The sequence below is a fragment of the Equus caballus genome, chromosome 9, assembly GCF_041296265.1.
Source record: "Equus caballus isolate H_3958 breed thoroughbred chromosome 9, TB-T2T, whole genome shotgun sequence".
Taxonomy (NCBI): Eukaryota; Metazoa; Chordata; class Mammalia; order Perissodactyla; family Equidae; genus Equus; species Equus caballus.
In genome coordinates this window covers 96,549,204-96,562,018 of record NC_091692.1, presented here as the reverse complement: position 1 = coordinate 96,562,018, position 12,815 = coordinate 96,549,204, and the positions used below count along the sequence as shown (strand labels likewise).

General features: G+C 55.3%; 1 protein-coding gene across 38 annotated transcripts in view; it reads left to right on the top strand.

Annotated features, from left to right (window-relative positions):
- TSNARE1 (t-SNARE domain containing 1) overlaps positions 1-12,815 on the top strand; it is a 171,215-nt gene that overhangs the window by 13,242 nt on the left and 145,158 nt on the right. For 4 of the 38 annotated variants that reach the window (XM_070221267.1, XM_070221265.1, XM_070221258.1 and 1 more), the window contains exon 2: positions 344-536. The exons of 33 other annotated variants lie outside the window; for them this stretch is intronic. The gene's annotated coding sequence lies outside the window, so the exon portion shown is untranslated. Of the gene's footprint in view, positions 1-343; positions 537-12,815 lie in introns of those variants that run through there. One more of the 38 variants, XM_070221228.1, reaches the window with a different exon arrangement.

Below are 12,815 nucleotides of genomic sequence, written 5' to 3'. Positions count from 1 at the left end.
TGGGTTTATGAGGTTTTGCTTGTGGCCCTGATACAGAGTCAGTTTTCATTGCTGTATCACGGATGCTTCAAAAGAAGACCTGTTTCCTCTCCTGGGTGTGCATGGGTTGACGTGTGCACAGGCAGGTGGTCCACCTTGCTCCTGCGTTTGGGTCGCGTGTGCCCTTGGCTCTTGTCTGCTTGCTGTGTGTGGACCAGGAGGCGTGAACCGCGGTCTCTACCGTTGGCACGTCTTGGTCTCGTTCTCCTTGAGTCTCCTGTGAACCTTGGCTGTGTGTTACCTGGTGCACAGCTATTTATAACTATTCTGGTGTATTCTGAACTGTGCCCATTGGTGTCCCCAGGTGTCTTTCGTTGTCTCGTCTCCTCCTGTCTGACTTTGGGGTCATGCCCCGTCCTGCTTCTGCACCTGGCCTGGCGCACCTTCACCCTGTTGTCCTGAACCCTCTGAGTCCCGTCGAGTGTGTCTCTTACGTCCCACGCAGAGCTGGATTTCACCTCGTGACCCAGTCTGAGAACCTTGTTTGCTTTCCCTAGGTACGTTAAACTAATTTACATTTATTCATAGGTCACGTATATTTGATCTGAGTACTATTGTGTGTGCGTTTTTTAAAAAGTCTTTTACCATGTGGGTTTTGTTTTTAAGTTGATGTAGTTCTGATATTTAGGAGAGTCTGTCTTTGACTGAGTGGTCTCCTTGTGGTATTATCTCATGGGATGCCCTCAGCTCTCCATGTCTGTGGGGACCATTTATTAAGTGCCTTCTGTGTCCGGCAGAATGGTGTCTCCCTGTCCACCTCCACCCCTATCCGGGGTGGCCACACTCTAATGCCTGGAGGCTGTGAATATGTTAGGTTGTGTGGCGGAAGGGGACTGTGCAGATATAATGAAGGCTACGGACCTTAAGATAAAGAGGTCCTCTGGATTATCTGGGTGCGCTCGATAGAATCACGTGTGCCCTTGGAAGCAGAGAGCTTTCTCCAGTGAGAAGCGAGAGAGATGTGGCAGAAGGGGACGTCAGAGAGATTCCCAGAGTGAGAAGGATTTGAGACATACGGGCCATGTGCAGGGACTGGCGAGGGGCCTCGGGAGCTCAGGGTTGACCAGCTGGCCGCCAGTGAGGAAACTTGCTGGCCACGCCAGGCCTGGATCCCCCACCGCCCGCCTTCCCTCCTGGAGCCTGCAGGAGGCGGCGGCCTAGCCGCGCATCTGACCTCCAGACCCTGAGACTGCAGCTCTGTGTGGTTTTGCTGCCAAGTTGGTGGAAGTTTAGTGCGGCAGCAATAAGAAGTGCGCACACCTTCTATGAGAATTATAAAATTCACGTGCTGTGTTGTCTTCCTCCCGTCAACTGATTTTAGTCAGTAACCCAACCTTTCTCAGTGGTTACCTTTGTACTGATACATCTTCTTGTCCTTCTGTTACTGAAATGTCAGCTGTGATACCCTTCGACTCTGGGTTCTCATGATGAGGCGATGAGCTGATTATCCTGCCTGGCTTCCTTCCTCATTTCCCTCTCCATTTTTATGAGTTGAGTCATTTCTCCGCAGTCAGAGCTTTATGTCGTTTGCGTTCTACCTGTCATCCATCCCCACGTTTGTTTGAGTCTGCGTCTCCAGGTGAGTGTGTTTGAAGGGCTCACAGACAGCCCTGCTGATGAAGTTTTCTGTCAGCCTTTGATGGGCTGAGGTTGGTCCTGCAGGTGCTTTCTCAGAATGACTGATGGGAACCGTGTCCCTAAGGGCTGTGTGTTCAAAACTGTGCTTCTGGGCTTGAAGGACAGTTGGAGCGTTGGTGGGATCCTTGGTGTAGACCATCGTTCTTTGAACATCTTGTAGATGTCATTCCCCTGACATCTGGCTTTGGATGTTGCTTTGGAGAAATCTGAGGCCTGCCTCTTCATTCTTCCCTTCACAAATGATTTAATTTCTTTCTTTCTGCCTTAGTTTGTCCATTTTTCCTGTTTCTGTCCTTTTTGGTGCTTTTTCCCCTGAAATGTCTTTTCTCCTGTACGCTCTCTGCGGTCTGTCTTCATGTTGTCAGCGCTGTTTCTTCCGTGAGCTCTGCCAGCTCAGGGCTGTCTTCTCTGGCTGTATTTCCGTCTTCTTCCTGAGTTCTTGCCATTCTGCTTTGAAGACTTCCTTCGTAGGGACAGTTGCCTGATTGCTTTGAAGTTCGGGGCGCACTGATTTTCCCGTGCTTCGTGGTGGGGTGGGTGTCCTTCACCTCTTGGTGGGTGTCACTGCTCCTCTCCGTGCTCGCCCACCTGTCATAGTTCTGCATCGGTGCTGGGCCAGTTCTTCTTTCACTGTTCTTTTTAAAAGACATTTAAAAATCTTGATTTTTAAATTGTAGCAAAATACACGTAAGGTAAAATTTACCATCTTAACCATTTCTAAGTGTCCAGGTCAGTGGCACTAAGTGCATTCACATTGTTGTGCAGCCGTCGCCACCATCCATCTCCAGAACTTTCCATCTTCCCGAACTGAAACCCTGTCCCCATTAAACGCTAACTCCCCCTCCTCTCTGCCCCCCGCAGCCACCATCCTACTGTCTGTCTCTATGAATTTTACTGTTCCAGGTTCCTCATATACGTAGAATCGTACAGTATTTGTCATTTTGTGACTGGCTTATCTCACTTAGCATAATGTCTTCAAGGCCGGTCCATGTTGTAGCACGTGACAGGATTTCCTTCATTTAAAAGGCTGAGTAATATTCCGTTGTACGGATGGACCACATTGTGTTTATCCTTTTATCCCTTGATGGACACGTGGGTCGTTTCCACCTTTTGGCTACTGTGAACAAGGCTGCCGTGAGCACGGTGTACCGATGTCTCTTCAAGACCCTGTTTTCAATCCCTCTGGGTGTATATCCAGCAGTGGCGTTGCTGGATCATGTGGTGATTCTGTTTTTGTCTTTTTTGAGGAACTGCCTTCCACAGCAGCTGCACCATTTTACATTCCTGCCAGCAATGCACAAGGGTTCCGGTTTCTCCACATCCTCACCAACTCTTTATTTTCTGTCTTTTTTTTACAGTAGCCATGCTGATGGATGTGAGGTCATGTCCCGTGTTTTGATTTGTATTTCCCTAGTGATTAGTGATGTCGAGCGTTTGTTCATGTGCTTATTGGACGTTCGTATACCTTTTTTGAAGGAGTGTCTAATCAAGTCGTTTGCCCATTTTTAAAATAGGTTTTTTTTTTTTGTTGTTGTTGTTGTTGAGTTTTAGGAGTTCTCTGTATATTCTGGATGTTAATCCCATATCAGATATACTTTGCAAATATTTTTTCCCATTTGCGGGTTGCGTTCTCACTCTGTTGATAGTGTGCTTTCTACACAAAAGTTTTTAATTTTGATGAAGTCCAAATTTATTTTTTCTTTTCTTGCCTATGCTTCTGGTATCATATCTAAAAAATCATTGCCAAATCCAACATCGTGAAGCTTTCCCCTATGTTTTCTTCTACGAGTTTTATAGCTTAGCTCTTACATTTAGGGCATTGATCCATTTTTGCATTAATTTTTGTATATAGTGTAAAGTAATTGTCCAACTTCATCCTTTTGCATGTGGATATCCAGTTTCCCCACCACCGTTTGTTGAAAGGACTGTCTTTTCCACATTGAATGGTCATGGCACTCTTGTCAAACATTATTTGACCACATCTGTGAGGGGTGTTTCTAGACTCTGCGTTGTGTTCTGTTGGTCTGTGTGTCTGTCTTTATACCACCTGTCTTGGTTACTGCAGCTTTGTAGTAAGGTTTGAAATCAAGAAGCATGATGCCTCCAACTTTGTTCTTTTTCAAGCTTGTTTCGGCTATTCGAAGTTCGTTCATTTTGGATGAACTGGGTTTTTTCTAGACCAGCTCTCTGTAGGGCCCCCCCACCTTCTCAGCGAGGTGGGGATGGGGACCCAGGGGTGAACAGCTTGCAGAGGCCTCTCCTTGGGTGATGCCGCAGAGGCAGGCTGCCTCCTGCAGATGTGGTTGTCTGGGCGATTCTTTCTGTGGTCCTAGCTCCTCTGCTCTTGAGCCTGGCTGACCTCTCAGGAGCTTCTCATGCCCGCCCTGCCCTGCACTCCCATTGCTCAGTGGTGTGGCACAGACAGGCTTTGGAGTTCAGGGTCAGCTTGGGATGCTCAGGGCATGCATTTCTGCAGGTGCTTTCCGAACTCTGTCACTGCTGCCCTGCATCCCCTCGCCACTCGTGAACCTCACTTTATTTCCATCTATGGGGAGTCAGGCGGTTCCACCTGCTCGAGGTAGCCCTTACCTGTGTTTTGGGGCCTGCAAATTGTATTCATTTCCTACTTTCTCTAGATACGAAGTCTGAGCTTTTAAACTTTTCGTTTATTTTTGGGCATCATTCTCCTCACCATCCTAATGTGGTTTCTAGAAGGAAATAGGAAAAATATATGCGAATGTATGTAGCCATGTTTATACTTGAAGTGTTTCCTCATAGTCAATAAATTCTAAGAACTGTGAACATGAGAAAAAGGATAATGTGGTTCAAATGACTGTTGTGGGCTTGCACGCAGTAGGCACTTAGTAAGGACTCACCCACACCCCTGCGCCCTCCTGTCGTGACAGTAGGGCCACCAGCCCTGGTAGGGTTGAGCTCCAGCTTGCGGGGGAGGTGGACTCGCGAGGCTCTGTGTGGGATGTGGGCCAGCTCTGGGCCTGGAGCACTCAGCACCGTGGACAGCTCCAGGACTGCCTGGCAGGGGCCTCTGACCCGATGGGCCAAGAGCGGGGCCTCATCCTGGGCAGGGGTGAGCCACCAGAGGTGCAGGGCTGCCCTGGTGTCCCAGCCACTGGCCTGGCCTCATCCTCACCACTCACTACGGCAGTGGAGTAGGCAGTCAGAGGAGGGGCTGTGGGCTGTTGCTGTGGGCTGAGGCTGAGGGAGGCTGTCCTTTCCCCAGGCAGCCCCTCTCAGCTGGTTCCCCATGTCTGCTGCTGTCACCCTGGACAGATGTCACCCTCTGTGATTTAGCTCTGCCACCTGTAAAAAGAGGACCCCCTATCTTCTCTGAGACCTTGCTGCAGCCGTTGCCCCCTCCTGTATGGGGGTCTTCCCATCCTCAGTCAGTCAACTTAGTGACGTTATTGCCATTAAAGCAGCAGACAGACAAGCTACCACCCCCCTCCCTCAGGATCACTTCACCCTGTAGGCTGCGAGGGAGGAGGTGCTGATGGCCTGGGCGGTGGCAGTGGAGCTGGTGGCTCAGAGAAGGACCGGGCTGCCACCAAGGGTAGGCCAGGCGATGCTGCCACTAGGGGGATGGCGGGGTGGCGGTGGTGGTTGGTGGAGGTTTCCGGGTGGTCAAGGTGGTGTGGCGTCATGGGTGGGGTCGTGCTGCAGTTGGTGCTGCTCCTAGCGGGGTGGTGTGATGTGACAGCAAGGTTGGGGTGAAGCTGTGCCCTGTGGACACTCATGGTGTGGACAGTGGTGATGGTGCCTGCTGGGAGAAATCGTCTGGCTGGTCACCATGCCCAGTCCCATGTCTCCCTGCTCCCTCTGCTTGGGGCTTCCTCTCGGCCCCCCAGCTCCCTGCACGGACCTGGGCGCCTTCTGTAACATTCGTGAGCGTGGGTCTGTCTCTGCCCCGGCTGGTGCGGGTCTTCAGGGCAGAGCCTCCGTCCTCACAGGGAGAAGTGCTCCGGGTGTGGGGTTCGTAAAGGGTGCCCTGTCAGAATTGAGGTTTCAGGTGTGTGCCTTCCCCCCTTTCTCTTCAGGACTGCCCCTCTGCCCCGTGGCTCCCCTTGAAGGGGTGGGGACAGAGCCCTGGACTTCACTGTCTCTTGTTGAATTCTCTTGGCGGAGCCCTTGTTTCCCTCTGGCCTCTGTTGGGAGACCTGAGCATGACTCGAGCTCCAGCCTCATGACCCCCAGCTGATGGCTACAGCTGCTCTGAGCCCCTGAGGCCTTGTGGGACTAAGCCAGCTCAGGCTTTGATGGGAGAGGGACCTGGATCTGGAACCTGCCTTCGACTCTGACCAGGTGGGCTTCCTGGGCAAGTTTCTAACCTCTCAGAGCCTCAGTTTCCCCATCTGTGAATAGTGACAGTAAAGCTTCCTTCCCCGCAGGCCTGAGGGTTAAATGAAATGATGGCCACAGGCTCCGAGTCTAGGGCCTGCTGGGCCCATTCTCCCCTGGAGAACTGGGCTGTGTGTGAAGCAGAATGGCTTCCCTCCAGGGCGGGGTGTACTCAAGTGAATGGGGGCCGCGGCTCCCCTCTTTGGCTGTGGTCCTCCCCCACCCCTGCCGCCCTTCCCCCGGAGGTCTCTGGGTCTGAGCAGAAGCATGACTTCTGGGCCGCATGCAGCTGTGCAGGTGGGCGCCCTGCCCCGTGACTCAGGCGATCTTCTTGCTCCTTCACTGCCCCCATCCTGGGAGAGGGCCTGGCTGACATGCAGGTGGCTAGGTGGTGGGGAAGGGAGAAGCTTGTGCACGGCCGGCGTCCTGACCGCCCTCGGTGCTGTCAGCAATCCTGCTTCTCCGTGGCCCATTCTGGGCGTTGTTCTGCCAGGTGCCTGGGGTGCCTGGCTGGCATTCTGTTTACCGTGGAGTCCAAGTTGCTATAACAACACTCCGATGCGTGTCATTGCACCCAGCCGGGCCTTCCTCTGCCTCGGGCTCTGTGGTGCACACACAGGCACATGCACGTGGGGTGGAGCGTCTGGCCTGGGTGTGGGTCGGGGGAGAGGCAGGCACTGGTCAGGGGACTGGCGGCCTGAGGGGGGCGTGGGCCTGAGTTGGGGCTCTGTGACTCAACCTCCTCGCCCTGATCCACCTTAGGGAGGTGAGGGCGCATGCCCAGGTCGCCTGTGAAAGGGGACTTACCCCGGGCTGCAGTCAACTCTCCCACTGAAGGAAATGAGAAAACTCAGCCATCTGGACTGGTGATTGGTGCCTTCTCCTTTTGGTGTGTCCTGCCCCTCAGAGGCCTCACGCCCTGGCCAGCCTGAGGTGGCAGCATGCTGTGAGGAGAGGGTGCTTTAGCTTCTGTCCCCGAGAGCTGCTCCCTGGCCATGCCACAGGCTGCCTTGGCAATGCCGTGAACCTCCTTCTCCCTGTCGCCTCACGACCCTGGGAAGGTCTTACCCCTGGGCCTCCATGAAGGGGGATGACATGTGTCATCTCCAGTGTGCCTGTCTGCGCACGACCTGGGAGGTGGCTGAGCCTGCCTCGTGGGAAGGAGTTGGATTATGAGGTCTGGGCAGGTCTTTTCTGGCCTGTCCCATTGAGGGGGCTATGTCCTTGGTGTTATTGTGGGGAAAACCACAGGGCACTCTGCACAAGCTTGTCTTCCTGCCTGCGCCTTCCTCCCTCCCTCCCTGCCTGAGAGATGCCTGGGCCCAGTGGGCTCCAGGACTCGCTCCTGCCTTTGCCATCAGTCCTGAGCCCTCTGGACGCCCTGACCTCTCCCCTTGGCACTCGGAGCATGGCTGGCCCGTGAAAGAGGAGGCCGCATCAGCCACTGGAAGGAGAAGGCACGGGCTGGGCCTGGCCACCGGTTACATCTCTCAGTGCCGACTGCAGGAGCCTGAGCAGCTCGCTCCCCCACACCCAGGGCCCAGCTCTGTGCGTTAGTCCTCATCCAGGACATGTATTGAGTGGCCAGGCCTGGTGATGGGATGGCCAAGGTGTGGCCTGGCCGCAGGCTGCCCACGGCCTGCAGCCAGCTGCCTGGGGAGAGCAGTGCCATTGGGTGGGATAGCTGTGGAGGCAGGGCTTGCCCAGCAGTCCAGGGCCGGGCAGGTTCCCAGGGGGCCTCTTTTGGAGCTGACTCTGAAGATGTCTAGGAGCCCAGTGGGCTGGCCAGGATGGAGCACTCCTAGTCCCAGCAGATTCGAGTTTGTGAAAGCCTGCGGCAGCTGTGTGCAGTGCTGGCCATGAAGATGAGTGTGTGTGTGGGTATGTGTGTGTGCGTGTGTGTGTGTGTGTGTGTGTGTTTGTGTGGTGAGGGCGGGAGGGAAGGGCATTCAAGGATTTTGAGGCTTTTTTCTCCCTCTATTAGAAGAAAAAAGAAAAGCTTTACTTTGTCTCACTTTCCAAAAAATAACACCTACTCTTTGTGGAAAATTGGGACCAGAGAAGCAAAGCGAAGGAAGCACAAGTCGCTGCATCCCGTCGTGGTGTGAGCACTAGGCCTGCCCCAGCTCTTCTCCCGTTGTGGTGTGAGCGCTAGGCCTGCCCCAGCTCTTATCCCGTCGTGGTGTGAGCGCTAGGCCTGCCCCAGGCTTATCCCGTCGTGGTGTGAGTGCTAGGCCTGCCCCAGCGCTTATCCCATCGTGGTGTGAGCACCAGGCCTGCCCCAGCACTTTCTTGTCCTTTCTTTATTATGCGTCTCTTACAGGATTGCAGCTTCGCTCTGTAACACTTCCCAGACTTGCTTTCCCCACTTGAGGGCAGTGGGGCCACATGCTGGGGGGTCAGGGAGGCGGAAAGGCTCATGGAGGGGTCGAACAGGGAGCCCACTGTCTGGCTGGGGAGCCCTGTGAAGGCGCTGGCCATGTGGAAGGACATCATGGGGCCGGGGCCAGGCGGTGGGTGGGCATGGGGAGTGAGCTCCGGCCTTGTGTTTGTTGAGGATGCGAGGATGTGCCCTGATGTGGACCCCTCTGGCTCTGCGTCCTGGCCTCGCTGCTCCCTATGAGGATGCAGCCAGAGAAGGCTCTGTGATGCTGCAGCCTGTCTGGGGTCCACGAGCCCTGCCGAGGGTCTTGGCTCACTGTGTATGGCCTTCTGCTCCTGTGTTGGTGGGAGGCTCGGGGAGGAAGTGGCGGGGGTGTGGCTGCTGGGGCGAGGCTCCCTCGTGCAGCCTCCTGGGACTGGTCTGCAGCCACAGCCCTCTGAGCAGCTCTGTGACCACTTTGAGACACAATTTACGTGTGCACCCATTTATAGTGTGCAATTTAGCGGTTTTTAGTATGTTCACAGTGTTGTGCAACCATCACCACAACCTAATTCCAGAGCATTTCACACCCAGATGGAAGCCCTGTGCCCGTAGCACTTGCTCCCATTCCTGCCCCGATCTCCCTAGGCCACGTTCTGTCTGTGTAGATTCGTCTATTCTGGTCATTTCTTAGCAAGGGGATCAGACAGCACGTGGGCCTCTGTGGCAGCTTCTTTCCCTCAGCAGTGTCTTGCAGGGCTGTCCCGTCCTCGTAGCCTCCGTCAGAGTGTCACTGTTAGCTTTTTAACCTGTTTCCCTCCAGTGTTTCATCTGTGCATGTGCAGTTTTGATTGTGATATAATTAACATGCAGTGACATGCACAGGTCTCCTGTGTGCACTTGGTGAGTTTTGACAACTGTGTTCACCTGTGTGACCAGCAACAGAAACCAGACAGGACATTCCCGTCCCCCGGAAAGTTCCTCCTGCCCTTCTGGCTGCTCCATGCCCACCGCTTTCTGAGTTCTCTGTATCTTACCTGCTCGAGGATTTCACGAGTGTGTTATGTGGCGTGAACTCTTTTCCGTCTGGCTTTTTGTGCGTGACGGAATGTTTCTTTGAGTCCCACGTGCACCCCGTGCATCAGCGGGGGCAGTCTTCCGGAGGACGGGTGGGCCACGGTGCGTCCCATCTCCTGTGGTGCATCTGGGCTGCTGTCATGTTGGGAGATGATTCTTGGGCTGCAGGGTGTGGTCCCTTTGGCTCCATCACTTTGCAAGAGCTTGAGCTGCTTTGTCCCCCGAGGAGGCATGTCTGAAGCTGGGTGCCTGGTGCCCCCTCCCTGGTGCCACTCATGGTGGCCTAGCGCTGAGCATCCCGGACGGAACCACGTCGTCGGGTTTGCCTGCCTCTGATTTCTCACAAGTTTGTCTCTCATGTGGCAATGGGTCCCCTGCATTTCTTCCTTGGATCATCTGGGCACATCCTCGGTTTGCTTATGTTGCCTTTGGGTGTGTTTAAAAATCAGTTTGTAGGAGCGCCTTCTGTGTGAAAGATACCGGCCTTTGTCCTATTGGTGGCAAATATGTTTCCCCTTTATCGGTTGCCTTGTAATTTTGCCAGTGGTGCATTTTGATTTACAAAAGCTTTTTATTTAATACACTGCCAGGTCTATTTTCTGTGTGCGTGTGTGTGTGTAACATGGCTTTTGTATTTGTGAGATGTTTTCTTTTGGTTTGTTTCGATGTTTTATTTTTATTCATTTTTAAACTATTTAACCCTTTAATTTCATCTGGATCTATTTTCATTTGAGTTGCGAGATGAGGAACTGGCTTACAGGTTTTTTGAATTGCTCATAGCTTTGTCGGAACGTTGACTCATGGATGGTTGCCGACAGGACTAGTGAGCGGACTCTGGGAGAAATGGAGTCTTCGAGTGCTGGCCCTTCCCCGTGGTTGACGAGGGCTGGTGCTGATGTGGGGGAGCCTTGCCTTGGTACCTCAGAGAGATGGGTGGGAGGGCCAGGGCCCAGGGCTGCGTCTCCCGTGTCAGGACCCCCAGTACGCGGGGGCGGGGGCAGGCGCTGGCTCTTAGGAATGCCCACTGCTGTGACCATGACATGGACTGGTGAACATGATATATTTTCATTGTGACTGACTTGATTTGCTAATTTAAGGGTTAGGGCTTTGAGAGATCCTGACAAGTTGGATGGCAGACTTAACCAGGAGGTGCGTCGAGGGCTCCCCAGTGGGCTGAGCACACAGGTCGGCTGCTGCCAAGCCTGCCTGGCGAATCCAGGGAGCAGAGGAAGCTGGCACCCACCCCAGGGCCAATCCCGCGGGGCACCTTCTTCTTTCCTGGGTGGGCGTATCTCAGGCAGGGACTTAGAGGCAAGTGGGGGGACAGGCCTTGCACTGGGGTGGACTCCTGCCCTGCACCGGCACAGGCAGCTGCTGCCGCTGCCCCTCATGGACCGCCCCAAGCTGGGTACCTGCGAGCCCTGCGAGGTGTGTGCCAGCACCCAGAATGGAACCTGGCACGTCGTGCCTTGGAGCGTGCCGTCCACCCATGGCGCCGCTGTCTGCTGGTGGGGGCCACTCCTGTGCGTGCTGTGCGGGCGCAGCACTCCTGGACTGGGGCGTCTTCCACTCAGCCTGCGGTGTCCCTGCGGGAAGGGACAGGAGCTCACGATGTTAGGCACCTGCCTGGCGGCGAGTGCCCCACCGGTTCTGTCCAGCCTGGATTTGTCTAGCCACAGCGGTCTGCTGGGGGCAAGCCGGGGGCCCCCAAGGACAGGGCACCCGGGGCCTGGGCTGGGTCCTCCCCTGCGCTGCCCGGCCTCTGCCTGCCCCACCGCTTGCCGTCTCCTCCTCGTGCCTCTCCCCGTCTCAGACTGTTTTCCTTGAGCGAGCTCCCCGGGGGCCTGTCATTCCCGGACCTTCCGCTTCTGCTGGTGTACTGGGAAGCCGAGTCCCCAGTGGATGAACTTAGTCTTTTAATTTTTCCCTGAATCTTTTAACTCACACTTTGTGAGACCTTCTTCTTTGCTCCGCTCAGTGGCACGTTCGGTGGAGGCCAGCTTTTCTTTTTCTTTTCATCCTGCGGGGCGGTGTTCCACTGCCTGTGTGCTGAGGCCCCCTTCCTTCCGTCTTCTGTCTCACGGCCTCTGTCTCTGCCTGGAAGAGTCGCAGTCCCTTCTGGGCTCAAGAGCCGTGGGCTCGCCCAGGTTCTCCCTGGAGTGCTGGCCCAGCAGGTGCCCGGTGGGTCCTGGGCTGGGTCCTGTGCCAGGCCACTCCTTGGCCCTGCTGTGTTTCCTAATGCCCAGCCTTTGGCCAGGAGCCTGTGCCCAGGCAGATCCCGGCGGGTCAGAAGGGCCTGGGGGTGGGTCATCACAGAGAGCTGGGGCCGGTGCTCTTTTGCTGTGTCGTGGTCTTGGGGTCCCCTGCCTCTCACCAGTCCAGGCCTCTGCGGCGGCCTGGGGCGGGTTGTGGGGACTGCAGCCAAGGGACATCTGGCAGGAGCCCTGAGGCCCACCCTAGCGTGGAGGAAGGCAGTTACTGAATTGTCTGCAGTGCCAGTCTTCTGGTTTCCTGGGCCAGTTGGGGGTGGATTGGGGTATTGAGGGGAGAGTCCAGGTTGTCACTGCCATCCGCCTGCCTCCCTTCCTGATCGGGTGTTTGCCCAGCCTCCCGTCTGTGTGGACCAGGCACTGGGCTCGCAGGACCTTTAAGTCCATCCCAACTGTCCTCTGAAGGTGGCTGCGCATGGCCTGAGCCAGCCCCATGGCCCTGGCCGGTCTGCACCCTGCGGCTCCTTCAAGAACCAGATGGTTGTCTTCCCCTGGAGTCGTCTCAGCTCCAGGCCTGGCCTGCCTGCCTCCTCCTAGTCCTGGGGGCCTGCTCTCCTTTCTTGTCTTCTCATGACATTGAAACACAGAGGCCAACAGAGACACACAGACATCATCTGAGAGAGCTTGGGGTCTCAGCAGGTGGATTGGGGGGGACACTGGGAAGATGCAGGGGATTGGGATGGCGAGGCGGCCTGGAGGGGCAGAGAGAGGGACAGAGAAGGGAAGAATCCAGAAGCAGGGCGGGGGCCTGGACCGGAGAGGCCCGAGTGGCCTTTGCGAGTATGTGTGGATTTGACCCAAGGCTGGCGGGAGAGGCGGCAGCTGGACCCGAAACAGCAGGGGAGCGGCCGGAGCCCTTACTGCATTAGGGGCCTTCTGTTGTGCACATGAGCTCTTTATCCTCCAGCGTCTGGGAGGGACCCGTTCCAGAGGAGGGGATCCAGGTGAGGAGAGGCTAGAGGCGGTCCCTGTGTCAGTCTTTCCTATCACAGCGTTTTGATGGTGAGTCCTTCCCAGGAGACTCCGCCCCACACGGGCCTAGGAGGGGCTCATCTTTCTTCTCAGATACTACT